This window comes from Urocitellus parryii, chromosome 4 (genome assembly GCF_045843805.1).
Source record: "Urocitellus parryii isolate mUroPar1 chromosome 4, mUroPar1.hap1, whole genome shotgun sequence".
Classification (NCBI taxonomy): domain Eukaryota; kingdom Metazoa; phylum Chordata; class Mammalia; order Rodentia; family Sciuridae; genus Urocitellus; species Urocitellus parryii.
In genome coordinates, this window is record NC_135534.1 from 40,983,419 (window position 1) to 41,011,400 (window position 27,982).

General features: G+C 36.2%; 2 pseudogenes; both read left to right on the top strand.

Moving 5' to 3' along the window:
* Window positions 1-330: 330 nt before the first annotated feature.
* Window positions 331-1,843, top strand: LOC113179491 (serine/threonine-protein kinase Nek4-like; annotated as a pseudogene).
* A 574-nt stretch (window positions 1,844-2,417) lies between these two features.
* Window positions 2,418-27,001, top strand: LOC144249021 (serine/threonine-protein kinase Nek4 pseudogene; annotated as a pseudogene).
* Window positions 27,002-27,982: the final 981 nt, after the last annotated feature.

Here is a 27,982-nt window from a genome sequence, read left to right on the forward strand (position 1 = left end):
CTTTATGGTAAAGTTTAAGGTAGGAGGAATATTGGCGTTTCTATGACTCACCTTGGAGAAGATGAAACTGAACTTCTATGACTTGCTTTCAAAGGGAGTTATGATCCAGGAACAATGAACGTAAAAACAAAATGCAAATACCACAGCATAAAGATACATTATTTCTTTTGATCTTTACGATGATGCCATAGAAGATGTGAATACTACAAGCTTTTTTGTGAAGGAGACTTAGAAATGTTTCGTGTCTGGAGTATTCCCAGGACTGTCCTGAGTGGGATCTCTATGGCAGCAGCATCATGATGGACTAGACCTCTGAGATCTGCCCAGAGCATGTTGTGGGCCCAGCTGCCTTCAGAGCCAACCCGGCCACAGGCCCTGGGCATAAGCCCTGCCTCCTGCTGCTGCCAGCTGCTCTTTGCTGCTGCAGCTGCTTGTCCTGTGGATCTGCACCAGGAACATGGCCCTATGGGCAGAAGCAGCTACATGAAGGTGCTGCTGTGAAATACCCGTGGTAGTATGTCATCAGAAAACTGAACCTGCAAAACTCCTCTGGCTGAGAGTGGTGAGCTGCTGAAGAGGAAGCTCAGCTCTTTCCTCATTGAAGTACCCCAATGTTGGCACCTAAGAGGAGTCATGGGATGGTCTGCTCTACATTGCCATGGGCTTCTGTAAAGGAGGTAATCTGTTTTAGAAGTTTGAGAAGAAGAACGGGAAACTGCTGCCTGAGAGTCGGATGGTAGAATGATTTGTACAGAGTGCCATGGATTTACAGTATTTACGTGAGAAGCATCCCTCATGGAGATATGAAAGCTCAAAATGTCTTTCTAACAAGAATAAAATCATCAAAGTGGCTGATCTAGGAATAACCTGAGTGTGACATGGCAAGCACCTCATTGGCACATCCTATTACATGAGATGCAAATTATTCTCAAATAGACCCTACAACTATAATATAAGTCTGATGTTTGGGCTTTGGGATGCTGTGTCTATGAAATGGCCACCCTGAAGCATGTTTTCAATGCAAAGAAACATGGATTCTTACTTTATTGGATTATTGAGGGAAAGCTGCCACCAATGCCAAGATTTTATAGAGTTTATAGCCCAGGGCTGGCTGAACTGATAAGAACAATGCTAAGCAAAAGGCCTGAAGAAAAACCCTGCGTGAAGAGCATCCTGAGGCAGCTTTATAGGAAATGCCAAATCTCCTTGTTTTGGGAAGCCACAAATTCAAAAATAGCACTAAAAATGGTGGCTCTACATCCAAGCCTCTTGCTACCATGGTTTTAAGAAAGAAAGGATTCAATCATGAAGTAATCCACTCCCAACCACATTCTGCTGAGGGTTCCAAGACATGTAATAAGTGAAGATAAATATTTGTCCCAGGAGAAACCAATAGTCATTGGTCCCTTGAAATCACTTGCTGATCTGAAAGTTTATACTAGCAAACTGTGCATGAGCAATACTGCTGAGACACTAGCCACCAATAAGTAGGGTAAATATTGATATCTTACCTGCAGAAAGAAGGCACATCATGAATGATGGCCCAGTTCATAATCAACCGGGACACTTAGAGGCCGGTAGTAAGCATGAAGGCAAATGCCACATTTCTCAAGTGAAGGGAGAGAGTCTACAGGATGACACCAAGTTCAGTTCCCATCCTGAAAACCTGATTCCCACATGGTCCTCTGCTAGTAGCAGTGAGGTTGACAGTGAACCAGTGAAGTTGTTGTTGTCCCTAAACAAAGACCAAAAACCAAAGGACGAGGATGGATTTGATGGTGAATGTAATATACAAAACAGGGCACAACCAACATTGGTTTATAGCCATACAATCTGCATCTGAACCTTTTCTGACTTGACAGAAATGGCAGAAAGCAGAGATTTTTGGTACTGGGGATTAAACTCAGGGCCACTCAACCACTGTGCCACATCCCTATCCCTATTTTGTATTTTATTTAGAGATAGGGTCTCACTGAGTTGCTTAGTGCCTCACCATTGCTGAGGCTGGCTTTGAACTCACAATCCTCCTGTCTCAGCTTCCTGAGCCCTTGGGATTACAGGCCTGTGCCATTGCACCCAGCAGCAGAGATCTCTTTGCGTTTCAACAGGTACCTCTTAACTTTTGCCTTCTCATCCTACTGTTGGAAAAGTGGTTATCATATCTGTACAACAAAATGCTGGAAAACAAAGAAGAAGGATCACTGTCAGGAAAGGTGGTGCATGCCAGTAATCTCAGCAGTTTGGGAGACTGAGGCAGGAAGATGGCAAATTCAAAGCCAGACTCAACAAATTTGTGAGGCCCTAAGCAACCCAGTCTCTAAATAAAATACAAAAAGAGTTGGGGATGTGGCTTAATGGTTAAGTGCACCTGGAATCAATCCCCAGTATCAAAAAAAAAAAAAAAAAAAAAAGAAAAGATGATCACTGAGTCTGGGAGCAGGTCAAGGAGCAGTGAGATGATGTCAGCAAAGAACCAATGATTATTCGCCAGAGACAGGAGGCGATTCCAGCAGTCCCAGGAGATGTCCAGCTCAGGACCTTCAGTGAGAACTTTTCTGAGTATGGCAGGGCCAGTCTGTCCCTGACTGCAGCATTGTTCAGGAAAGGAAATCGATTCCTTGCCTGTCTGAGGGTGAGTTAAATTCTACAAACTCAACTGGTAAGATGGGGATTCTGGGAAAAGGAAAAGTCATGCAAATGAATGAATGACTTGGTACAATTGATGAAGGAGATCTTTAAACTGGGCTCTAAAGTAAACTCTGAAGATCTCTAATTATCAAATCCAGTGTCAGAATTCAAACTTAAACAGAAATATCAGGAAACCCTGGAACTTCATGGAGAAGTTACACAGGAGACAGAAGAACTCCACTTTAAAGAGCTACTTTCAGCTATCATGCCAGGTTCTGAAAAGATCAGGAGAATAATCAAAGTCTTAAGAGTGGATGTCATCAGAGGCTTAGGGGCTTAGCTTTTAGAGCAGGTAAAGAGGATGATGAATTGGAGAGAAAGGTATGTATATGAAAGTACATGGATTAAAAAATGTACAATGTACAGTGTGAAAGTTCTCCAGTTGAAATTTTTTGAAGAAAATGTGAATTTTTGAGAGTTTATTCTTATTTGAAACATCTCAAGACCTATTTCCAAAGGTTTTTGGCTTTAAAAACAAACTATAATAAACAATTGTTTTATATTTCTTTGGGTTTTCTTAATGGAAAAAAATTGGACAGAACAGAGTAATATGAAGCAAGTTCACAAAAGAAAAAACCTTTGGTTTTCATATTCCTTTTATGAGAAAAAATGTTATGTTTTTTATTACTGTTTACTGAGCCTTACACAACTTAAATTTTGCATCTAGAACTTTATTTTATTAAGGTGTTAATTAGTTTAAAAACAGGGACATAAAACATTGCATTTGAAATTTTGTATTGTACTATAGTGATAAAAGCAAAGGAGAAATAAATGACATTATATGTCCAGTGGTAATATCTGCTGTTGTTAATAACTTTAGGGAGTAATTGACAGATTACAGTAGATTTAAAAACTAGGGATTTGTAGAGTTTGAACAACTAAATCCCTTTTTTTTACTTTATTTATATTTTTTGTAATATTTATTTTTAGTTATAGTTGGACCCAATACCTTGATTTAATATATTTATTTTTATGTGGTGCTGAGGATCAAACCCAGGGACTCACAAGTGCTAGGTGAGCACTCTACCTCTGAGCCACAACCCCAGCCCTAGATCCCATTTTTATACTCTAACGGATGTTCAACCTTTTTGTTTAGTATGTGCCCCATTTGGGGTATACAAGAATCGAATCTTAAGTATTTGGGCTTTGTAAAGCATTATGTTTTCACATACTAGTTTTGCTAGATTTATTTCTCCATCAATGAAAACATCTCTTAATTACTTTCCTAATTAAGTAATTTGTAAATAAAGTCCAAGCCTTTTTTATTATACTGGATATGTGTAATGTTGAAGCCAGAATTAGACAGGCAGTCAGTATAAATAATCAGATGGAGTCAGGTCAGATGGAGGAGGCCAATTTTGAGTGAGTCAGCAAGTTGGAGACTGTCCCCTGAGGGATTGAAATGTTAATTCCTTCAGAGCCCTTCCTCCACCCTTATCAAGAATCTGCCCCTGCTCCAACCTGTTGCCAAGGTAATCTGTCCAGGAATTTCCCCTACACTCAGAGCCATAAGGTTGTTAATTAATGTGTCCTGTGCTGCTCTGTTCCCCTTCAGCCCACCTGTTTCCCACCTTTTGGCCACCCTGAAAGGGTAAAGTTTCTAAGCTGGAAAGCTTGAATGTAAAAGATTAGGTATTATTAAGTTCCTCTGTTACACCCAGAACCTGAAATTCCTGAGATAGTTAAAACAATGCCCTACTGGCCATTTAGCCTAGGGCCCTGTGCAGTTCCTCACAGGGCCCGGACCAATCAGTTTGAATGTGTAACCCGCTTATGAATGACCAATCACCCCTGCCCGACCTGTTCCCACCAATGAATGTGCCAATCACGTCTCAGAGTTGTTGTTCAATTTCCCCGTGCCTCATGATGATTTGTTCTGATGTATGCAAAGCCCATCGCCCTCTCCAAAAAGTGTACTTAAGCTCTGCTTGACCTTTGCTCTGGGCTCTGGGCTGCTTTCCCTTCTTGAGTAAGCAAGGAGCCCCAGCGTGCTGGAATGGATCCCCAATAAATCCCCTTTTGCCAATTGCATGGAGTAAGTCTCTTGTGTGGTCTCTCCCTCCGACGCTCCGCCGGACCCCCCCTTACATTCCCACCAAGCTTTCCTGGACCTAGTCAAAAATACAGAAAGGAGAAAGACAAGGGGAAGAGGGCAGGAGAACCAATCAAGACTAGGAAATATAAAAAGGGCAGAAAAACTCACTTCTTGGGATGCCAGGATACCAGCTATGGCCCCTTCTCCCTCCTGGGAGAAGTCTATACTGCCCATTTTTTTTAATAAATCCTGCTTTATATGCTTTCCTCGGGGTGCTTCTCTTATGTTCAAACTTCAACATCTATAATCGGCAGTATCAATGTTTGTCTCTGGTAGAAAGTTTCTAGATCAACATCATAATGATGTTGGTTATCTTTCCATGTTTGTTTGTTTTAAAGAGAGAGAGAGAGAGAGAGAATTTTTTTTTTTTAATACTTATTTTTTAGTTTTCGGCGGACACAACATCGTTGTTTGTATGTGGTGCTGAGGATCGAACCCAGGCCACACGCACGCCAGGCAAGTGCACTACCGCTTGAGCCACATCCCCAGCCCCTCCATGTTTTAAATGTAGGATTTTATGTGACAATTTTTTATTAGTTGTTCTAGTAAATAGTTTTGTAAACCAGAAGTTTTGATTAATAAAAAAGAAAGAAAATGTTTAGTGTCCCAGTGTTGCAAAACTATGGTGAAATAAATCTGGACAACTCTTACAGAATCTTCCACCACTACACAAGAGGAAGGTCAGAAACATGTCCTTGGATGTTCACTAACCAGTCTTGGGCTCGACCAAATTATCCTTAACACTCCCCTTGAAGCCAAAATAAAAGACAGGCAGTCAGTGCAGACAGGTGATCCTGTGCAGGTCTAGAGAATGAAGGCCAATTTGGATAGGGAAGTTGGAGACTGCCCTTGAGAAATTTAAATGTTATTGACTTGAGAGTCCTTCCTCCACCTTCCTCAAAATAACCTGTCCCTGCTCCAACCTGTTGGGAAGGTAACCTGTCCCAGGAATTGTCCCTCCCTGCAGGGAGTTGTAAAAGTTGTTAATAATGCACTCTGGGCCCCCTTCCTGCCTGGATCACTCCACCTTGGCCTCTCCAGCCCATCTACTTCTGGCTATGCCACCTGGAGCATCTCCTGGACCAAGTCACATATGCAGGAAGGAGAGGTAAGAAGGAAGAAGGCAGAAGAACAAAGAAAATCTAGGATAGATAAAAGACACAGAACACTCTCGCTTCTTGGGATACCAGTGTTACCGCTGTTGACCGGTGACGAGTTCTTGCTCCCCGATGTTGAAGAATAACACCAAAGAAGCACGCCGAGGCAAGGGCAGGGTAGAAATTAGAAATTTATTAAAGGACAGAAGAAAAGACTTCTCCCGGAGGAAGAAGGGGACCCAGAAGGTGGAATCTGTGGAAGTGCAGTTGTCTCCCCTTTTTATAGTTCTTTCAGTGATGGAATGTAGGTTGGAAGGGTTGGGACACAGGTGAGCCAAAGAAGTAATCTGGGCATTTCCTGAGTCAAGTTTGCTGTTCATTAACATTTCTTTGGGATGGGCTATCTCCAAATCTGTTGGGGGCTGTATCCTGGGCTTCATTAACATTTCTTTGGGATGGGCTGTCTTCAAATCTGTTGGGGGCTGTTCATTAACATTTCTTCCAGGTGGACTTTGGCCTAGGGCCTTTTCGGAACTTTATTAACATTCCATGAGTTGTCCTGTTTTCCCTGAGTCATTCCCAGCATGGCTTCCATTTTAGATTTCACTTGGTATTAGACCCGATTTACCTAACTACACTGACTACCTAACTTTAAATCTGGCTTCACCAGGATACCAACTATGGCCCCCTTCTCCCTCCCAGGAGAAGTCTGTTTTACCCCTTTTTAAGTAAACCCTGTTTGCCTTGGCATGCTTCTCTAATGGTTTACTTCACATCTGAGAAAGTAGAACTCACCACTGATAACTGGAGGTATCACCCTCAAGTCAACTACATTTTAAAGAGGTTTAGTAAGGTTCCTCTCTTCTTAACACATTTTCTTTAGAAACTTGCAGTTTGGGGAAATCATTGTCAGCTCCTTTGAAATGTATGCAAATCAACCTCTTGTTAGTTTTACAGTCAACAAAATGTCTTTTTTTGATTGCTGGGAATCACCCCTTTAAAGCAAATGTGATCATCAAAAGAAAGATTGCTCCTATCTACTATTTTTGTGGGAAAGTAAGAGTCACAACTTGAATGGGCACAAATTATAGCAAATACAGATGACCTAATCACAGAAAAAAAATTATTGCAAACTCAGCAATAATTCAATGTGTTCTCCAGGTCCCATTGGCTAACCTCACTAAAATCATTCAGTACTTTTTTGCTAACTCACCCTAGTGCTTCCCAGTTCTTTCAGCAAAGTTCAGACTTTCTTCCCTTTCGCAATAGACTTGAATAAAGTTGTCTGTGTCTAACTTCTTTTAGTGCAATTTTTCCTTTGACAAAATTTAAAGCAGCCAGAAATAAAATGCCCAGAAAATCATATCAGCAAAGTAACTTTTTCACAATATGTGAAGAGTATAGTAACACAATGGAGAAAATCTGGGATGTAAAAACCTGGAGATTTATATTCAGAGGCTGTCAGAAGTGATTGATCAGATATTTGGGTCATTTAAAAGTAGAGCAGGAAGCAAGCAGCTTCCAAAACACGTATTCCCTGCTTTCTTTCCCCCAGAGGTAAGACCTGAGGCAAGGATTTAACTACAAGTAGTTTGTTTAGAATGTGAAAGAAACACCAGTGGCAGATGAGTGAGACTAGGAGAAAAGGTAGCCAAGAAAGATTACCTCTTCAATTCACCTAATACCGTGAGTGACAGGAAGTTATTCCTCCTGGGAAACTCTAGCACATTACATGAATTGTGAGGACCTAGAGTATTTGTCAGTCAGCTTCTTTTAAATTTTGAGAGTGAAGGGCATTAGTCTCCAGTTCTTATTTCCTGCAAGGTAAGCAGGCAAACACTTCTTGAGGGAGGAACACATAAGGGAGGCAAAGGGGAAAAGATAAAGGTGCTGGCGTTTGGAGGAGCTTACTGTAAAATTGCAATCATGTTAGCTTATGATTGGGACATCAATAGGGTCAACTATACTGTGTTAGTATGTTGTTTGTAGAAAAGGATCCCAGGTAAAAACATTTTGGAGAAAAGTTTAAATAATCAAACGTACATTGGCTTCTTTATTTCCTGATATTTTGGATACTTTAGGATATAAATATAAATGTACACATTTAGGCTATGAATATGAATATATAGCTTTAAGATGTGAATATTATGTTTGAATATTTAAACTGCTTAGGTTAGTATACCTTGTAGAACTAATAATGCCTTTTAACACATTTTAGGAATCACATCTAATGCATTTGGCAAATATTAAAAGTAGTTAAATTAGATCCACATTGGTATTACCTAAAAGTATAGCAATGTAGAGGAAGTCTGTATGTCTCATATTCACTAGAAAGTCTCTAAAATATTACCATGTGCTCTCATAGTTCTTACGATTAGTGGTGTAGTCTACTTGACTTTCATCTGTTTATTTATGTTGGTGCTGAGGATGGAACTCAAGTCTGGGTTACATGCTCTACCACTAAGTTACGTTCCTAAACTCTGCTTGATTTCTAATGTGGAAAAACTCAGTGCTCACAATAACTATAAACTTGTATATGGTGTCATTACTTATTTGATAAAATTGAGGTCAACAAAGTTTAATAAGCTTTTTTTTTCTCCTCCAGGAACAGCTACTGTGTAAATGGCAGAATGAGAACTCAAACTCCAAGCCCAGACTTTCAATTCTATTATTAAATTCTCCTCTACAGTGATAGGAATTATAATGTAAAATTCATATTTGATAAACCTGAGATAATTTGAAGTTCTTATTTAGAATTACTGTATAATAAGCATTTCAAATATTAATCTGCTTGGTTCATACATTGGCTTGGAATTCAACAGTATTTAACAGTGAGTTTTTTTTTCTCCCACTATTTCTCTCCACAATTCAGTAGGATGTTGAAAATCTTCATTTGCTGAACAACTAAGGACATACATCTTAGTTACCAACACTAAGTTCAAATTTCAGCTGTTGCTTATAGTCTTGACAATATTAAAGGTAATAAATCTTTTTTTTCTGTTTTTTGCCAAGAAAGATTTCATTTCTTTATATTGATTTATTTTAATTTTATTTATTTAACATATACACACATTGCTACATACATACACATGCATTCAGGCATGCATGCATTTATATATGCATTTTTATTATGTGTGTGTACACATATGTATGCACTTTCACACACATAAAATACATATTTTCTTGCATAAGTAATGTAGTTGATTTTTCTATAAAATGAGGATAGGCAAACCTTACTCCACAAGTACATGGTGGTAGAAAAAGACTAGAAAATTCTGACAACAAGTTTTCATTTCAGCATCTTATTCCTTTCACAGACTCTGACCTAAACTTGCCCCCGCCAGATTCCAAGAACATCTTTTCCTCCTTCTCCACACTTCATTGTGTACTTTAGTGCAAATTATTTCCCTTTGCTTTCAGCACACGTGGGATTTTGTTGTTGTTGTTGTTAATTTTATTTTGTTTTATTTATAGAAGTAGCTTAAGATCCAAGATTTTTATTTTCCATTTTATTTTTATTTGATTTTTAAGTTTGTATTTGTACATTATAATTAGACAAAATAATGAGGCTTCCTTGTCACATATTTGTACATGCACATGATATCACAATATAATTTGAGCTATTTCATTTAACCCCATCAATTTTTAAGTAGTAAAGAAGTAAATAATAAGAGGTTTGAGTATACTCACTATCTTATAAAAAATTTTGCTTAAAAATGTCAGTTATTGTTCATGTAGGAATAATGGCAATGCTATAATTGTTCTTTTCTTCTTTCCTTTTTAAAACTTTTCATGAATAGAGATAAGGTGCAAGATTTTGTTCAATGAAAAATAGTTTACTTTGTTCCAGGGAGACATACTTTAAAAGGCATGTTTTCTCTCATATGTGGAAACTGGAGAAAAGTAAGATAGGAAACATCTTCCAAAAAAAGCAAAGGGAGATAGTAGAATAGGGAAAAGTAATAGGGAGGGGAAAGAAGAAAGAGAATGGTATGTGCTGAGGAGTGATAGTGACCAAATTATGTTATATTTTGTGCATGTACTTGTATCTGACAAAAAATTCCACGTTATGTACAACTATAATGCACCAATACAAAATGGAAAAAGAAGGAATTGCAATGACTGATGTGACAAACAAGAACTTGACCCAAATTTAAAAAAAAAAAATGTAGATAATGACTACACAATCATCTTTGCATGATGCTAAGATATAAAAGAGCCCAGAGATTGTCTCCCCTTATCTACTGAATGTAAATGTTTAACCTCCATTTATTCACAGTGGTGCAACTGAACACAAAGTGATTAATCTCTGTGCAATTGTTAGTTGTCCTCCCCTGTTTAGCTAAACCAACCAGTAGCCACTTACTTTTAAGATTTAAAAATTTGGGAATGATATTTATAAGTTGACAAGTAGTCACAGGAGAAAATCAAATGACACTGAAAAAAAGTTACCAGGTTCTTCTAAAAGTTAACAAAAATGAATATTGAATAATTTCAAGTCCATATTTTCAATTCAATAGATAAAATAGATTTTTTCACAAGTCAATATCATGACAGAAAGCAATTTTTGTAACAAGGTTTCTTAAAATCTAATTAATATATTTTGCAAATTTTTTGGTTAGTATATTAAGTATAAAATGAATATCTTTTCACTTTGTCAATCATTATTCAAAGATTACTTTATGCCAGTATTAACCAATTGGATAATATACCTTACCTGAGAGTGCTTACATTTTTTCTAATTTACAATAAATCAAATAAGAAAATCAAAGAGATGGGATTCATACCAAAGCTTTAGTCAGTGATAGGCCACATAAGTGTACTCATCACATAAAATTATACCTGTTAGTGTCACTGTAGTCATCTTATTTTGTACACTATGATTTTCTCACAAAAGGATTACAAGTTGGAATAACAATCAAGGACAAAAATAAAATAGAGAACTAGGACAAAGTATGCAGGAGTACGAGTTTAATTGGAAAGCAGGTATTTGTAAAGTAGAGACTTCCAGATTTGATGAACCAATTCTGCAAAGTAATAGGACAGATTAATGTAAAAAAAATAGCTCTTCTGCACATCAATTATGAACTTGTTGAGAAAGAAATGAGAAAAAATCCCATTTATAAAAGTGCCCCTCAAAATAAAATACCTAAGCATAAATCTAAACAATAAATCTCACTCTCATCTATAAATATAATGCACCAATAAAAACCATAAAATTATTATTAAAGTCAGCATACTTTAGAGATACACACATAGCCATATTTATTGCAGCACAATTCACAAAAGCCAAGTTATGGAATCAGTTTAGTTGTCTGAAAACAGAAAAATGGATATCCACAAAATAAGAGTTTTATTGAGTCACAAAGAAGAACAAAATTATGTCATTTGTTAGAAAATGGATATATCTGGAAACCATAATTTTGAGTGAAATGAGTCAGAATCAGAGAAAAAAAAGTATTATAATATTTTCTAACATATTTGAAAGCTAGAAGAAAAAAAATAACAGGGAAAAAGGACACTATAAAAAAGGGAGATCATTCATGAAGAGGAAGAAGATCAGGGAGAGGGAGGAGTTAAGTGCAGGGGAAGTATTGGGAATAAAATTAATTAAATTATATTTTTAAGTAGGCACAGGTGATGATACCACAATGAAACCCACCATTCTGTATAATTTTTTTTTTATTTTATCATTTTATTTGTCACTTTTCTATATATGTGGCAGTAGAGTATATTTTGACATATTATACATACATGGAGTATAACTTATTCTAATTGGAATCTCATTCTTGTGCTTGTACATGATGTGGAGTTTCACTGATAGTGTATTCATACACACCATTAAAAATAAACTTGGGGAAGAAAAAATAAAGCAAGATAAAAAAAAAGGGAGGCAGTTGGAATACCAATAGATTTAGAAATGTAGTTGGTAGAATAAAATCAAAGAAAATTTGGAGTCTGAGCTTAAAAAGTACAGGCAATAAGGACAGCTTCAAGAGTTTGACTTGAGCAACAGAAAAAAGAGCATTGCAATTAAATATTTGGTGAAATCTGTAGGAGGAATAAAATTGGAGTAAAAATAATAGCAGTCCCTCCATTTTGAATATACTTATTTGAAAGATATATAGTCATTCAAAAATTATATCAGTAGCTTCATATGTGGGCCTGGAATTTAGGGAAGAAGACTTAAAAGGCATATATGCATCATTGATGAGATGCTCTGGATTTAAATAATAAACTGCAGAATTCTATAAGAACAGAGAGAATATTGTATGGTATAAAATACAAAAGCAGATTTACATGGTAAAAGTTTTGGCCAAACATCCTGGATATATATTTGACAGTAAATATCACTTTGAGATTTTTATTTACAGAAAAGCACAATCCCAAAGAGAAGCTTACAAAGGCATACAACTAAACTGTTAAACTTGCCTGCTCTTTAATTCCCCTTCTCACTTCTAAGCTTATTGTTTACGACAAACTAGGACTCTTAACAATTCAAGCTGTACCAAGTATCAATGAACTTCAATTTACACCCTGTCACGAAGCCATTTGGTGGTTGCTCTTATATATACCAAGATGATTCCAGGAACTTCTGTTTCCAGCTCTGTTTCTAGCTCTGTATTGTGTCACTTAACCTTATGTTGCCTTTTAAAAATAGAAATGAACAGTTGCTTGGTCTACCTCATGGATTTGATGCAACTATCTGCAAGATCATTTTTGCAAAGCTATTTGAATGTCTGTCTGTCTGTCTCTCTCTCTCTCTCTTTCACACACACACACACACACACACACACACACACACACACAGAATGTGCTATGTTTCCAAGCACGTTACTGAATTTTTTTGGCCTGGAGCATGAATAGGCAATTCATGACATTAGATTTTCCCTATATGCTTTCATTGACTGGATAAAAGGAAAATTTTTTCCTATTTGGAAAATGGAGCCAAATAATCTATGATTGCACAAGGAGAATGGTATGCTTCTCTCAGAGAAGTCTGATGATAAGGATTTGTTAAGTATTCAATAGGCACATTACATTACCCAGTGATGCCACAGAAACCCTCAAAAGCACAAAGACTACTTCTGTGAAAGTAGCTTTCTCCCTTGAGCTCGAACTTGTGTGTTGCTCATGTTATAAACCTAGGAGTCATTCAAAACATGCAATGCATTCCAAAATCCTGTGCACTCTTCTTTCATAACATTTTTCGGCTCACTGTTTGTCTCTATCCTCACCACTTGTGATTTCCTCCAGGCAATTATCATTGACTGACCTGGGCTTTTGTGTCAGTCATCTGATCTATATGCCTTCCCTGTAATTCTGCATTCATTGCTGATGCTCCTAGCTTATATAATATGGTCCCATGGGTCTGGTCTCTATCCCTTCATCTGACCCTGTGCTCCAGATATGTAGAGTTATTTTAATTCTCTAAAATCATAATTCTATTTTATGCATCTGGGTTTCATAAAATGTGGCATCTACCTGAATTCTCTTTTATGGGAGATGCAACACAGTGAACTGATTGGGAGAAATGACTTAAGAATCAAAATGTTTGTGCTCAAATCTCAGCTTTATCCCTTTCCATCCATATAGCCTGAGTCTCAATTCATTACTACTAAAATAGATATTACCTATGTTAAAAAGCAGTTACAAGGATTAAATGAGATAAGTAATGCACTTTGCACATCTTAAGGAATTAATATTACTAGCTTTTATTACAGGTTAACCAGTATGTAATAAGCCTTAAATTGCTCATTTCCTTTTTATGAAGACTTTCGCACTACACTTTTAATGCTGCCACAAGAGCGGCATGAATGTAGTCCTAAGTTTTTGTTATTTCAATATTCCTTTTCTATGAAAAATTCTAGTAAAGCAACATACTTAAACATATATTGAAGAAATATATAAAAAGAATAGTTCTATTATCTCTGTCACTTGAGTATCTGAGAGACAAACTGAGGCTCTCTTTGTCACTTCCTGGTAATATGTGACCTGTTGATGCTTTGTGGTAGAAAAGAACTCCCTTTTTTTTTTTTTCCTTACAAATCAGAATTTTCTCTTTCCTCATTCTTATAATATAATTTATCCTTGGAGAACAAAGTTTTTTTTCAGGTTTTAATTTTAGAGAAATTAAAACATCTTCATTGACCCACAAAACCCAAGTGATTTGTTTCTAAAAGACACAAAAATGTTATGGATATTACACCTTAGCCATTCCTGACAGAAGAAATTTATATAAAAAATGTTTGGAGTTCCTAATTAGCAAAATCTGCTTTGTAGTTAAGTTACTTTGGAATGATATTGCTTATTATTAACTTGTCTTTCCTGATTACATTGATTTTGCAAAGTGAGAGTGGAAGATGAAATTGTCATTTAAAAATACAGATCTGTATTTAAATTGAAAAAATGTTCAGTTCTCCATAATTGTACGCCAGCAAAGATTTATCTAAACAATTAGAGCAGTGTAAATCTATTACTATTATAATCTCATTACAAAATAACATTTTACAACTTTAAGTAAATGAACTGTGAAAAACCTATTGGTTTTCAGTTATTAAGGTCAATATTTCTATTATTGTTTTTGAAAGCAATTTATCTAAGGACTTTCCTGCATGTTGAAGTAATTTTTTTTAGAAATGCATTGTAGGTGATAATGAAAGATCTAATCAGCAGTTCCTCCTTAGACACTTTAGAGAATATTGAATTGGATTAAAAAACACTACTTTTATAGTTTACTTTAGTAAATATGTTAAAAATAACATTGATTATCAACTTTATTTCAGGAATAAAATGACTCCAGTCTTGTGGAGTCATCTACAAGCTGATGGTAGATGTAATTCTTCTTAGAGGACTTCTAGGAGATTCTAGCTGCTTTCTGTGATTCTTTGAGGTCTTTGACAAAACATTATTTATCCAAAGAAAGAGCTTTTCATCCCACAGCCATTAAGTGAATTGCTTAATAGAGGGTCAGTATATTTATGAATGTATGAGTTTTAGTTATGGTCTAAATACTATCAAAATTGCTTGAGGTAATATTCTTTAGAAAGGAGAAAGTAGGATCATTCCATTCAATTGAGTTTCAATCTTAAGAAGATCTGAACTTTTAACCTGTCTGAATGCAGAGATGGCAACATACATTCTAAAAATCAAAAGGATACGTTCTTTTAATTAGGAAGTTGAATATATGACTGATTTACCAATAAAATTCCCAACTAAGAGTTTGTATAAACTAATATTTTCAAACTTTTTTTTTGAGAGAGAGAATTTTTAAATATTTATTTTTCAGTTTTTGGTGGACACAACATCTTTATTTTATTTTTATGTGGTGCTGAGGATCGAACCCAGCACCCTGCACATGCCAGGCGAGCACATCACCACTTGAGCCACATCCCCAGCCCATATTTTCAAACTTTTAAAGACTATTATAATACTCTGCAATCAAAGATTTAAACCATTTATTCTCCATAAAAATGAATTATTAACAAGAAGTGTGAGATAGGATACAGCATATTTCTAAAGAGCAAGTACAAAATAATTTGACAAGAAAAAATTGAGTATGTAATAATTACATTTCATAGCAAGATTTCTCAAATTAATATTATTATGGGTACATAAATCAGTACATACAAAACTGTCATTTGTTTAATAAATATAGCTAATCTTAACAGATGTGTACTATTTGAGCTGTTGCTAATTTTTTTTTAATGCAAAATGATCCCAGGTGTTATGGTTTGGATGTGAGGTATCCTCCAAAGCTCATGCATGAGACAACACAAGAAGGTTCAGAGAAGAAATGATTGGGTTACCAGAACCTTAATCCACTCAGTGAATTAATCACCTGATGGTAATAATTGAGTGGTAACTGAAGGTAGGTGGCATATGGATAGAGGGAGTTGGGCATTGGGGGCATGGCTTTGGAGTATATATTTGTATCTGTCAAGCAGAGATCAACCTCTCTGCTTCCTGATAATCATGTGAGCCACTTCCTTCTGCCATACTCTTTCGTCATGATGTTCGGCCTCACTGTGAGCCCCACAGAATAGAGCCAGCATTCTATGGATTAAGATCCCTGGAACTGAGTCCTCAAATAAGCTCTTCTTCTACAATTGTTCTGCTTGAGTCTTTTAGTTGCTGCAAGGAAAAAGCTGACTAAAATAAAAATTGCTACTATAGTAACGCAGCCACATCACTGTTTATATTTCAATAGATGAATGGATAAAGAAACTTGGTATATATAAACAATGGAATATTACTCAGCTTTAAAAGAGAATATAATGATGGCATTTGCAGGTAAATGGAAGGAGTTGGAGAATATCATGCTAAGCAAAGTAAGCCAATCCCCCAAATCCAAAGGCCAAATGTTCTCTCTGATAAGTTGATGATGATTCATAACGTGGGAGCATGGGAAAAATGGAGGAACTTTGATGAGGCAAAGGGGAGAAAAGGGTAGGGAGGGGGCATGGGGACAGGAAAGATGGTGGAATGAGATGGACATCATTACCTTAGGTACACATATGATGCAACATTACATCAAGTACCACCAGATAAATGAAAAGTTGTGCTGCAACTGTGTACAGTAAATCAAAATGCATTCTGTTGTCAAATAGACCTAATTAAAATAAATAAATTAATTAAGATAATAATAAAAAATTAACAGAAATTGGTTTCCAGAAGTGGTGGTGTTGCTGTGACTAACCTGACCATGTGGTTCAGAAGGTATTGGGGATTTTTGAAATTTGTTGGAGAAATTTTGAGATGTGCAGCAGTGAAAAGCTGGAAATGCTTTATATTGGTGTAAGTGGAGCTTAATGTCTGATTCTGGGAGGAGCTTAGAAGACCAGAATGTCAATAGAACTCTGAATAACAACACAGGGCTCAACAGAGTTTAGGGAGTAGGAAGACTACATTTGAATTTGGAGTAGAGGTCATTCATGTTGTATTCTGAATAAGAGTTTGTCTACATTTTGCCCCTGTCTGGAGACTTTCTATGAGACAGATTTTAATCGGGCAGAAGAAATTTCTAGGCATCATAGAATTCAGGAAGTGCCATGAATATTACTGGTTGCTTTTAGCCAAATTTATTGTAAAATTTAGGATCAGAAAGCAGAGCAGAAAGATTTAAAAAACTTTAAATTGAAAGGCAGGAGCAAACTGAGGCTAAGGAAATTGGAGTTGTTAAAGACCTTACTGCCACTAAAGAAATGCTAAAGACTTTGCCTAGAAACTATAAGAAAGATGGCCTGAGGGCATCTCAGGAGCTGGCAAGACCATACCCATCTCAGGCTTAAGGGAGTAAAAGTGAAAGTTCTCTAGGAAGAGACCAGTGGGATTCCCTTCTTGCACAAGGGGTCCTAGGAAGTTTTTTTTTCAACAGGCTCAGCTACAAAGGCTCTCAGAGTTTGCTGCAGCCAGGGGTCTCAGGAGGCTTGGCTGTGCTCCAGATGGTGGCATATGATGGTGTCAATTACATGATGCTGGTTCTGCAAAAATACAGAATTCTAGAGTTAGGGGGTCAAGGAGGCTTCTGCCAAGATTTCAAAAGAAGGAGAAGGAGGCCAGGCAAAGTGCAGCAGGGTCAGAGTCCCTCCAGGCACCCCCTGAGAAGGCAATGTAAGGATGGAAGGAGGAAGCTGAAGTTACAGTAGAGACCTCCAAGATTAAGGAAAACCAAGAATGTGGGACATCATCCTAGCAAAGCTGCATGAATCTTGCAGAGACAAGCCAACAGAAAGGCCACTGGGGCTTCAACCAACAAGACCACAGGGGCAGAACTACACAAGCCCTTTGGAGTGGTCATCAAGCCATGTGCTCCAGAACTACAGGACTTGTGGGCCCAGCTGGATTTCAATCTTGCTTTGGTCCTATCCCTTCTTTCTATGCCCCTAATTTTGTGAATGGAAATGTTTAAGTATTTGGATACTTGTGAATTGTTTTTAATTTTACAAGAGCTCACAATGAGAGATTGCCTTGAGCCTCAGAGAAGACTTTGAACATAAACTTCCAGCAATCTCAGAACTGTTGAGAATATGGGGAGTCTTGGAAATGGATCAAATGTATTTTGCATTGTCAGGTCAATGTGAGCTTTAGGGGGCAAAAGACAAAATGTTATGATTTGGATGTGAGGTGTTCCCCAAAAGCTCACATGTGAGACTATGCTAGAAAGTTCAGAGAAGAAATGATTGAGTTATGAGGGCCTTAACCCAATCAGTGAATTAGTCACTTGATGGGATTAATTAAGTGATGACAAGACAGGTGGGGTGTGGCTGGAGAAGGTGGGGCATCCAGGCCAAGGCTTTAGGGTATATATTTGCATCTGGCAAGTGGAGATCTTTGTCTCTGCTTGTTGATCATCATGAGAGTCACTTCCCTCCGCATGGTATTCCACCAAGATATTCTGCCTCATCTCAGTGCCCCGAGGAATGGAGATGGCCTTCTAGGGACTAAGTCCTCTGTAATAAACTCTCCCTCCTCTACACTTGCTCTGTTCTTTAGTAAGAGCAGCGAAAAAGCTGCCTAAAATACCCAGTCCTTTTTATTTATTTATTTTTATTTTTTAAATTTTGAAACAGTGTCTTGCTAAATTGTCTAGGATCTTGTAATGTTGCCGAGGCTCATCTCAAACTTTTGATCCTCCTGCCTCAGCCTCCTGAGTTGTTGGGATTATAGGTGTGCACCACCACTTGTGGCTCTTAATTGCTTTACCATTTTACAATATTGTAATAATCACCTGTATACCATGGTACAATATTGTAATAAACACCTGTGTACAAATGTTTTCACATTATATTTTTGTGGGGGATAAACTATAAAAACGTTGATTTCATATGTAAAAGACAGTCCAGATTTTCAGCATAAAGAAAAATCTTTAAGAATTATTAGGATCACTAAACAATAAAATAGTAAGTAGCTAAAAAAATATACATATAAACATGTGTTCATGAATAAATGATTTTTTTTAAAATCCTATTTATAATACCAACAAAAAGTATCAAATGAAAGCATTATGTTTGAAGACTTTTATATCTTACTAATGCTAGATTTTAGCTTTATTTCAAAAGATGTGACTTAAAAATTATCTAAGGAATTAAACAAACTTCAATAGAATTCAATGAAAATAATTTCAACAGATTCTTGATGCTTTAGATGACAATTGAAAGAACTAATCACTGAAATCCCTTTGTTATTATTCAAGAACTCCATTTTCTATATTTCTTTGTAATCACAAGGAAGTATGATTTAGAGGATTGTTGAAGAGTTGTATTAAGTAAACAGAAAATAGAAGCTAAAATTGAGCACTTATTGTATTTTTTTTTGGCTTGATTTAGTAAAGTTAGACAAAATACCATGGAATGAATTAGAGTATCTTTTTTATATAGCATGTTTTAGAAATGTCATTTGTGTTTAACTGCTTTATTGAAGTGTAATTGGTACATAAAGGACACAACATATTAAATGTATACAATTCAGTACATTTCAACATATGCATACCATCACCACAGCCAAGGAAACAGACACACCCAACAGTTCCCTAGATTTTCTTGCAAGTCATCATTTATTTGTTAGTTTGCATTTATTTATTTATTTGGTAGTAACAAAACAAAGCATCTCTATTCTTAACAAATATCTAAGGGTAAAATCCAAAATTATTGACGATAAGGCCAATGTTGTACAACCAATATCTAGAATGCATTAATTTAGCATAATTGAAATGTTATGCTTTCCAGAAATCTACTTATCACTCCAGACTCTGACAACCACTCTTGAATTCTCTGCTTTTGCTTCTATAAATTCGGCTATTTTAGGTAACACATAAAGGCAGAATCATGCAATTTTCATATGATTGGCTTATTTCACTTAGTGTAACCTAGTGTCTTCCAGATTCCTGGTGTGTGCAAATGGATGATTTTGCATATCCTTGCACTGTGTATAGAGTAAGGGGGTGGGGAGAGAGAAAAATGAGACAGAGAGTTACTTTGAATATTTTCTTTGAAAGTAGTAATAATTGCATTCCCGACTTCTCTTCTCTCATGACCTCATTGCTTTCCAAAGTATCCACGAAATAATACTATATCACATTTGGGAAAAGATTTTAATATAAAAATTTTAGGGAATGCTTTCAGACCATTGCATTTCATTTTGCCCTATAACAGTGAAGTATCTAAAATAGTGAACATTCAGATGTTTGAGAGTGGAATGGCTAAGGAAAGGGAAAATGGGAAGTTTTCAATTACCAGGCATACATGTTTAGTTATAGAAGAAGAATAAATTGTAAAAATCTTTTATACAACATTGTACTTATAACAACAACATAATGTACAGTTAAAAATTCAGTAAGAGGGTAGATCTTACTTCTTGTTTATACCACAGTTTAAAACAAAAAAAAAAAAAAAGAAAAAAGAAAAAAGGGTTAGAATGGATAATAGTAATTTCTTGGCTCACCATATCCAACCATACTCTCTACCACATGCAATCAGAAAGTTTCAAGTAATTTTTTGTTTTTGCTATTTATTTCTATATTTATATATGATATGCTTAGCCCAGTTACTTATAAATTGTACACATTTTACCTTTCATCATTGTGACCAAAGTACCTGACAAGAACAACTTAGAGGAGGAAACGTTTATTAGGTCTCAGAGACTCAGAGGTCTTCATACATCATTGACCAACATTATTGTTCTGGGCCCTCAGTGAGGCAGATCATCACAGCAGAGGGGCATGATGGAGGAAAGCTTCTCTGCTCATGGTAGCTGGGAAGCACAGAAAGAGCATAAGGGGTTCAGAACAAAATATATAATCCCTAAGGCTCTGCCTCCAATGACCTACTTCCTCTTGCCTTGCCCTACCTGTCCACAATGACAGGTCGAATCCATTCAAATTATTAATCCATAAAAAGTATCAATCCATTAATCGGGTCACAGCTCTTATAGTCTAATCATTTGACCTCTGAACATTTCAACATTGTTTAATGTAATTTCTTTTAGGTGCTACCTTGCATCCAAACTATAACATATATATTATGCATTGACCTTCTGTAATATTAAATGAGAATTTAGGTCTTACCCTTCCTTATGCACATCATAACTTCCTTAAACTCTGTTTCTTTTATTTGTCTAAAATAATAATTTTAAAATATTCTGGTCAAACCATTCCATAGTATTTCCATTAATAGCCACATAAATGTTATTTCTGGTCAACTATTTAGAAAACTCTGGTTGAAGTTCATTTTTTCTAATTTTTATGTTATATAGAGTTATTTATTGTCCCCCCTTTTGTTTATTTGCTTTTAAAAAAAAAACAAAAAAAAAACTAAAGATTAAACCCAGATGGGCTTTACCACTAAGCCACATCACCAGTCGTTTTTGCTTTTTATTTAGAGGTAGGGTCTTACTAAGTTGCCTAAGTCCTTGCTAAGTTGCTGAGGCTGGATTTTAATTTGTGATTCTCCTGCTACACCTGGAATTACAGCCACCAACCCTGGCTTCAAATTTCTTTTGTTTTTGATGTACTTATATTTAATGCAGCTCAAAGTATCTCATACACAATAGCTACTTATAATGAAACAAGCTTTTGGACTGCTTTACTATTTTAAAAACATTTTATGCATTCTACCAAATTTGTGGCTCACAATAAACCCATTCATGATGTACAGTGGATCCATTTTATAGATAAGGAAACTAATGTACAATGGATTAAAGTAAATTGTTCAAAGTCTGTAACTGGCAACTGACAGAACAGTTCTGACACTGGACTTCCTGAGACAAAATCTTTTGAGATATCCATTATAATAGAGTAAGTTCCCAACTTGATATTTCTCAGTCTTCTGGTAGATTTCCTCCTAGCTACAAGTGTCAGCACTTGTCTCTAAGTCGTCTCATCATTTGCACTTTATACTTCAGGGAATTCATGTTATGCTCCAAATAATTTTCTGTGTGTTATTCTAATGGGAGCATAAGAGGATCAGTAAATAGCCCTACTTTGATGCTGGAGCATACCTTATGCAGCTTGAAATTGCAGTGAACAATTTGATTGGAATGAGGTGGTGGATTGTAATGAGTCTTACTCTATAAAATGCCTTCCCTGGGAATAGAAAGATTATTCATGAAGAACAAGAGTTTAGCGACTTTACAGTGTCTTATCAAGTACTCTGAGAGCTGAGTACAATTGCATTATAATGAGTAAAAATAATTAAAGAAGCTACAGATAACTATCAAGTCATTTTCTCCTTTAGAATTTGCATATATTAACTTACTAGGGAGGGCAGACTATTACCTATGTCACTAAGAGAAACAGATGTTCTGGAAATAGACAGTCTTGATGACTGGTTTTGCTGTTGGCATGGCACAAATGTTTTCCTAGATGAATTTCTTTGTTCTATTCTATTTAGACCTTGCCCATTCTTCTATCCAGTGCTTGTTCCCAACCCACATAACAGTTTTCAGCAACCACAAATAAAAAAGGCTAGGAGACCGAATCAATCAAACCAAATTAAACTACCCACCTTCTACTTTTTAAAGTATTTTTTTAAGTATTTCTTATACCCAGAAATTTCATGTTTCAATCTAATATGCTTTCTCTGGACACAAAATTCTACCATCCGTTCAAACTTTCAGTATTAAAGAGATCTGAGAATGTTTTGGAAAGCTAACATGTAACCATCCTCTAATCTCCAAAGTAAAACACATACAGATATATATATATATATATCTGTATGCATACATATGTTTTTGCCTAGATAAATATGTATACACACAAATGCACACACTCTGAAACCTAGGACATATCATAAAATAATAAGAATGAGAAGAAAACATACATCTATGCATGAATTTTCAACTTAGGGGCTATATCCTATTTTTCAACCCCACAACTTGCTTATTGGGTATTGTTGCATATGTAATAAACAGGTTCAGAAAACCAAACCAATCAATTGAATTTTAAAAATAAGCAGTTTAGCGAGGTTTTAGTTACTCTTAGTTTTCTTGTCTCCAAAAATTTCTGTTTTCATTTTACCTGATCACTATTTATTGGATACTTGTAACAATTATTTCACATATACATTACACAACTTTATGTTGCTGTGACAAAATACTTGAGAAAAACATAACTTAAAAAATAAGAGATTTATTTTTGTTCATGATTTCAAAGGTTTTGATCAATATACAGCTGGCTACAAGTATTCTGGGCCAGAGGTGAAGCAGTACATCATGGTAGAGGACAAAGTGGAGCACAGCTGCTAATCCCATGGGGGCCAGGAAAGTGGAGGAGAAATGAACAAGGAACAAGTTAGAGTTCCCAAGGATGAACCCCCGAGGACTCACTCTTTGTGAGTAGGTCCCATCTCTTACACCACTGCCCAATAATCCATTCAAATTAGTCCACCATCAGTGGTTAGTCCACTGATGAGGTCAGAGTCCTCATGAACTTACCATTTCCTGAAAGTGCACCTCTGGACATTGCTGCAGAAGGCACCAAGTCTTCAACACATGAATATTTCTGGGATATTCCAGATCCAAACCATAACACCATATAAACTCAAAAGGTAAAATAAGACTGATTATTTTTCACATACCTATGCCAGACATTCTTAGGAGTGCAAAATTTTTGTATTAAGAATTCCATTCCCTGTGCCTGGCATTGATTTGAATTCGGTGCAATTAGCTATTCTGTGCAAACTGCGGAACACTTCAATCTTCTACTCATTTTCTGGAAGTAGGAAGTCTTCAATATTTGTCACAATTGAAATTAAAAATATGTCTTGTGGAATGATCATCAATGATAGTTCCTGACTATGACATTCCCGTCATAATGCTTCCATGGTGCACAGGTGTCTGTCTGCATGTTTCTGCTGGGTGCTTAAAGTGGAAGAGAGTAAGTTCTCAGCTTTCCAAATATACAGTATTTCTGAGTGACAGCTAATCAAAAAATTTTTTAAATTTCTTTGATTTTTAATATTTTACATCATTCACAATTGTGGCTCTTCTTTTTAATTCTAAGAAGAGAAAAATGTAGGAGCAAGAACTTTAGATCTGCAAGAAATCTGAGAGCTCAACTAGCCCATTTTGGATTGTGTTCTACATACACAGCCCAGTAACTGTTTCTTGGAGCTTCTTAGTTATGCTAATGTTATTAATAGGCATTATTGCAGAAGTGAATGTGGTAATTTGGAGTTAATAGGGTTTTTGTTATAAAGGTCCTAGAGTTCCCAGGACCCTAATGCTAAATGTCCTGCTACTCAAATTGAACTGGGTTGATGCTAAACCTAATTGTGATAACAATAATAACTGCACCAATGCATTGAGAGTCTTCACTATCTATTTTTTTTTTTTTTGTATTCTGTCATGTAACCTTACCACAATACTCTCATTATTATACTCAATTTAGAAACAGGGAAACAGATTTGGAGGGCCCATGGATGCAATAAGTTATCAGTAACACAACTAGGATCTACAACAAGGCCTGTTGAGTCCAGTGACACGACTATTAACCACTATCCTATCTGGATGTTTTGAAGTATTTGGGGAATCAAAACCTACCACTATACATTTCTTTCATGACATTTTCATTTATGCACATTCTTTCACTAAAACTTTGACATATCAAAAAAAATTTTTAAACACTGATAAATTAAAAAAGAAGAAAATAAGAAATACACCCAAATTCTATCCACCTGGATACATGAACTTGTAAAACTTTCATATATATCCCATTAGTCCCTCTTTGACATGACTGGATGTACACCTGGGGATGCACATACTGAATAAACTGATGCCCATTATGTTTCCCTAACTCTCTGGGTCATTGCCAGCGCTGCAATCCATGTGAGTTAACTACTAGAAAGCCAGCCTCTACTTTTCCCACTTTTACTTTTGATTAATGCCCTTTCTTCTTTCTTTCTTCCTATGACCTTTAACTTAACAATTATCCAACAAATTGACAGCAGGAACATTAAACTTAGCTAATTAAACAGTATCACATTCTAATTGGCACCCAATTAATCATTAATCACACAAGGTAACTAAAAAGAATGTGGGTATTCTACCATTAAACTATTTGAGACTAGAATGCTTTATTTTCAATGACCTGATATAGCTGTGGTTAAAGTTCAGGGCTCAAAGTAAATACAGAGATTTCCAGTGACGATAAGGTGGTACAGATTCATCTGCCCTCCTTCCTAACAAAGTAGAACTATAAAGCTGAGAAACAAAGCAAGAAATCAGCACATCACATACAAATCTGAGAAATAAAGCACAGTACTCTAAAATTGCTAAAGACTCCAGGACTAGAGAAGCATCATAACAATATGGCATCTGTTAGCCTTCATCCAAAAAAAAAATACCAGATGCATCCCCAATTATCTCAGATCCACAGATGAACAGGGTCTTCCCTGAGTTTTGATGAGTTTCCCTAGCAACACCCAAGTGAATCAACAGAACAGAAAAACACATATACAATATTAATAAAGAAATAAAATTGTAAAGAATGAACTAAGGATCCCCAGCTTCTAGTTCTGCATGCATGGAGCTTGGAGGTTACCACTTCGTCCTAACACAAGTAGAAAGATGAACAGATTCTAAACTCAGCAATTCTTTTCAAATTTCTAAAACAGATGAGCTCACAGGGCAAGTTATTGCCTTCAAGGTTAGAAAGACAGACAGTCCAATACAGGAAAGCAGAGATGTATTAGTGGAAACTGCCTGAGGAATGGATACTGGGAGTCGAAAACCTGAACTCCAATAGACAAACTGCTCAAGGGTCAATGTTGATAAGCCTGAGAGTTAAAAACTCCAGACCCACTCAGTTATGGACATTGGGCACCTCTACAATAATGTGACATTTGTCTTCAGGGTTCTAGCAAATTTCCAAAGTAAATATCAGAGAAAAATTCTTTCCTGTTTCTGGTTGTGAGGCCAGGGTTCAAAATGGGAGCTGATTCAAAGGAAATAAAATATTAATACCTTCAGGACACTTCCTCCTCCTCCAACCTGTTGCCAAGGTTACCTGCCTTCAGGGAGTTGTTCCTCCCTGCAAGGAGTTGTTAATGGGTTTCCCCTAGTGAGCTCCCTTCCTGCCTGTACCTCTGGATGGCTCTCTTCCCACCCTTGGATCACTTCACCTTTGGGTCACAGAGGCAGGATGAGACAAGGGGATATGAGAACAAAGGTCATCTAAAACCTATAAAAGAGAAGGACACCCCCACGACTTCAGTCACCAGCTTTGAATCCCCTCCTCTGTGGACTCTGTGGAGGACTCCTCTCTCTCTCTCTCTCTCTCTCTCTCTCTCTCTCTCTCTCTCTCTCTCTCTCTCTCTCTCTCTCTCCCCTATCCTTTAAATAAAACATCTTTTCTGTGCTTGGCTCCATGTTTCTCGGATGTTCAATCTTCAAAAATCAGGGAATGGGGACCCCGATCCTGACTTATTCTCAACTCCAGTATCATCTTTGGTCTCAGTAGAAGGAGAAGAAAAGCAACTATTTTCAAATATTTCACAATGCTCTTTTCTTAACAGGGTCTGCCCTCAGGAGAACCTAATTATCTAGCTCCTAGGTTTCTGGAATATTATCAGAGCCCAGCTGAGCTGGAAAAAAAAAGGCAGCTCCATCTTTTAACATGGGAGAAAGAAATTCCCAGCAGTAGCCTCCTCTGGCCTTCCTGTCACACCTAAGGGAGAGAGAAAAATAAATTAACTGATAAACATTTATGAAGTTGACAGTTTCTGAGGCATAGCCTCACCTGAATCTTGGTCCTAATTGAAGAACTATGAATGTTTTCCCCATCCTTGCATCGTATCACCACATTACTAAAGCTGACTGGCTTGTAACAATTCCTTTTCCTATACATCATCCTGTCTAACAGACAAGAAAAATATGGTAAGATTCACCAAATGAAAAAAATATATAACTTAGAAAAACAGAATCAGACATGGCAGAGATTAAATTGATCAGAGTAGGAATTTAAAATATCTATTCTTGATCTGTTTAGGGATCTAATGGAAAACAGAGACAGCAAGCACGAACAGATGTGCAAGGTAATCAGACAGAACATCTGAGAAAGAAATACACAGAAATGCCACAGATCAAAAACACCCTCACAGAAATAAAGAATGCCTTGTATGAGTGAATGGCTGAAGAAAAAAAATCTCTGAACTTGAGAATATATCAATAGAAATTTTAAAAATTAAAATTAAGGAGAGTGAAGATAAAGAAAAACAGAGGGAATTACCCAAGGGTTTTGGGATAACAAAGAAAGTATAATGTACGTAGTAGGTCAACCAGGGGAGACATAAGGAAGAAAGAAGACAAAATAATAACTGTGACTTTCCCCAAAATTAATGTCAGATATCAAACCACATTTCTAAGAAATTCAGAGAATGCCAAGCAAGATAAAGGGCAAAACTAACAAACAGACTACATTAGTTGTGTTAGAATGTTTAGATGGCTATAGCAATGGCCATAATCAGAATGACTTACAAACAACAGAAATAACTAGAAAATCCAAAAAGACGTGGAGATTAAACAGCACACACCTACATGACAATAAATCAAAGAAGAAACCTCAAGAGATTTCTAAATCTTTTTAAGTAAATAAAAATTAAAATATAACTTATTGAAATTTGTAGGATACAAATATGATACAATATATAAATGAATGCATTCAACATAAAAATATATGCTCTTCAAGCACTTTGAAAATCCATGGGACACATACATTATTGAATATATATATATATATATATTTTAGGGGGGAAAAAGAGAGCTCTAAAATCAATCATCTGTGTGCATCTACCTGAGGGAATTAGAACAAAAGAGCAACTTAAATCTGAAGTAAGTAGAAGAAATAAAAATTAGTGCAGAAATCAATGAAAGTGAAAATGGGAATCAATTGAAAAAAATCAACAAAGCCCAAAGATGGCTCATTGAAAAGATCAATAAAATTGAATTGTCTATAACTAGGCTAAAAAAAGCACATAAATTAATAATATCAGAAATAGTCAATCTGAAAATACTACCTTTGCCTGCAAAAACATGAATGAAAAAAGTATAAAAATATCAAAAATGGTCATTGAATGGCAGAGTTTTAAGGTCACGAATAACCACAGTG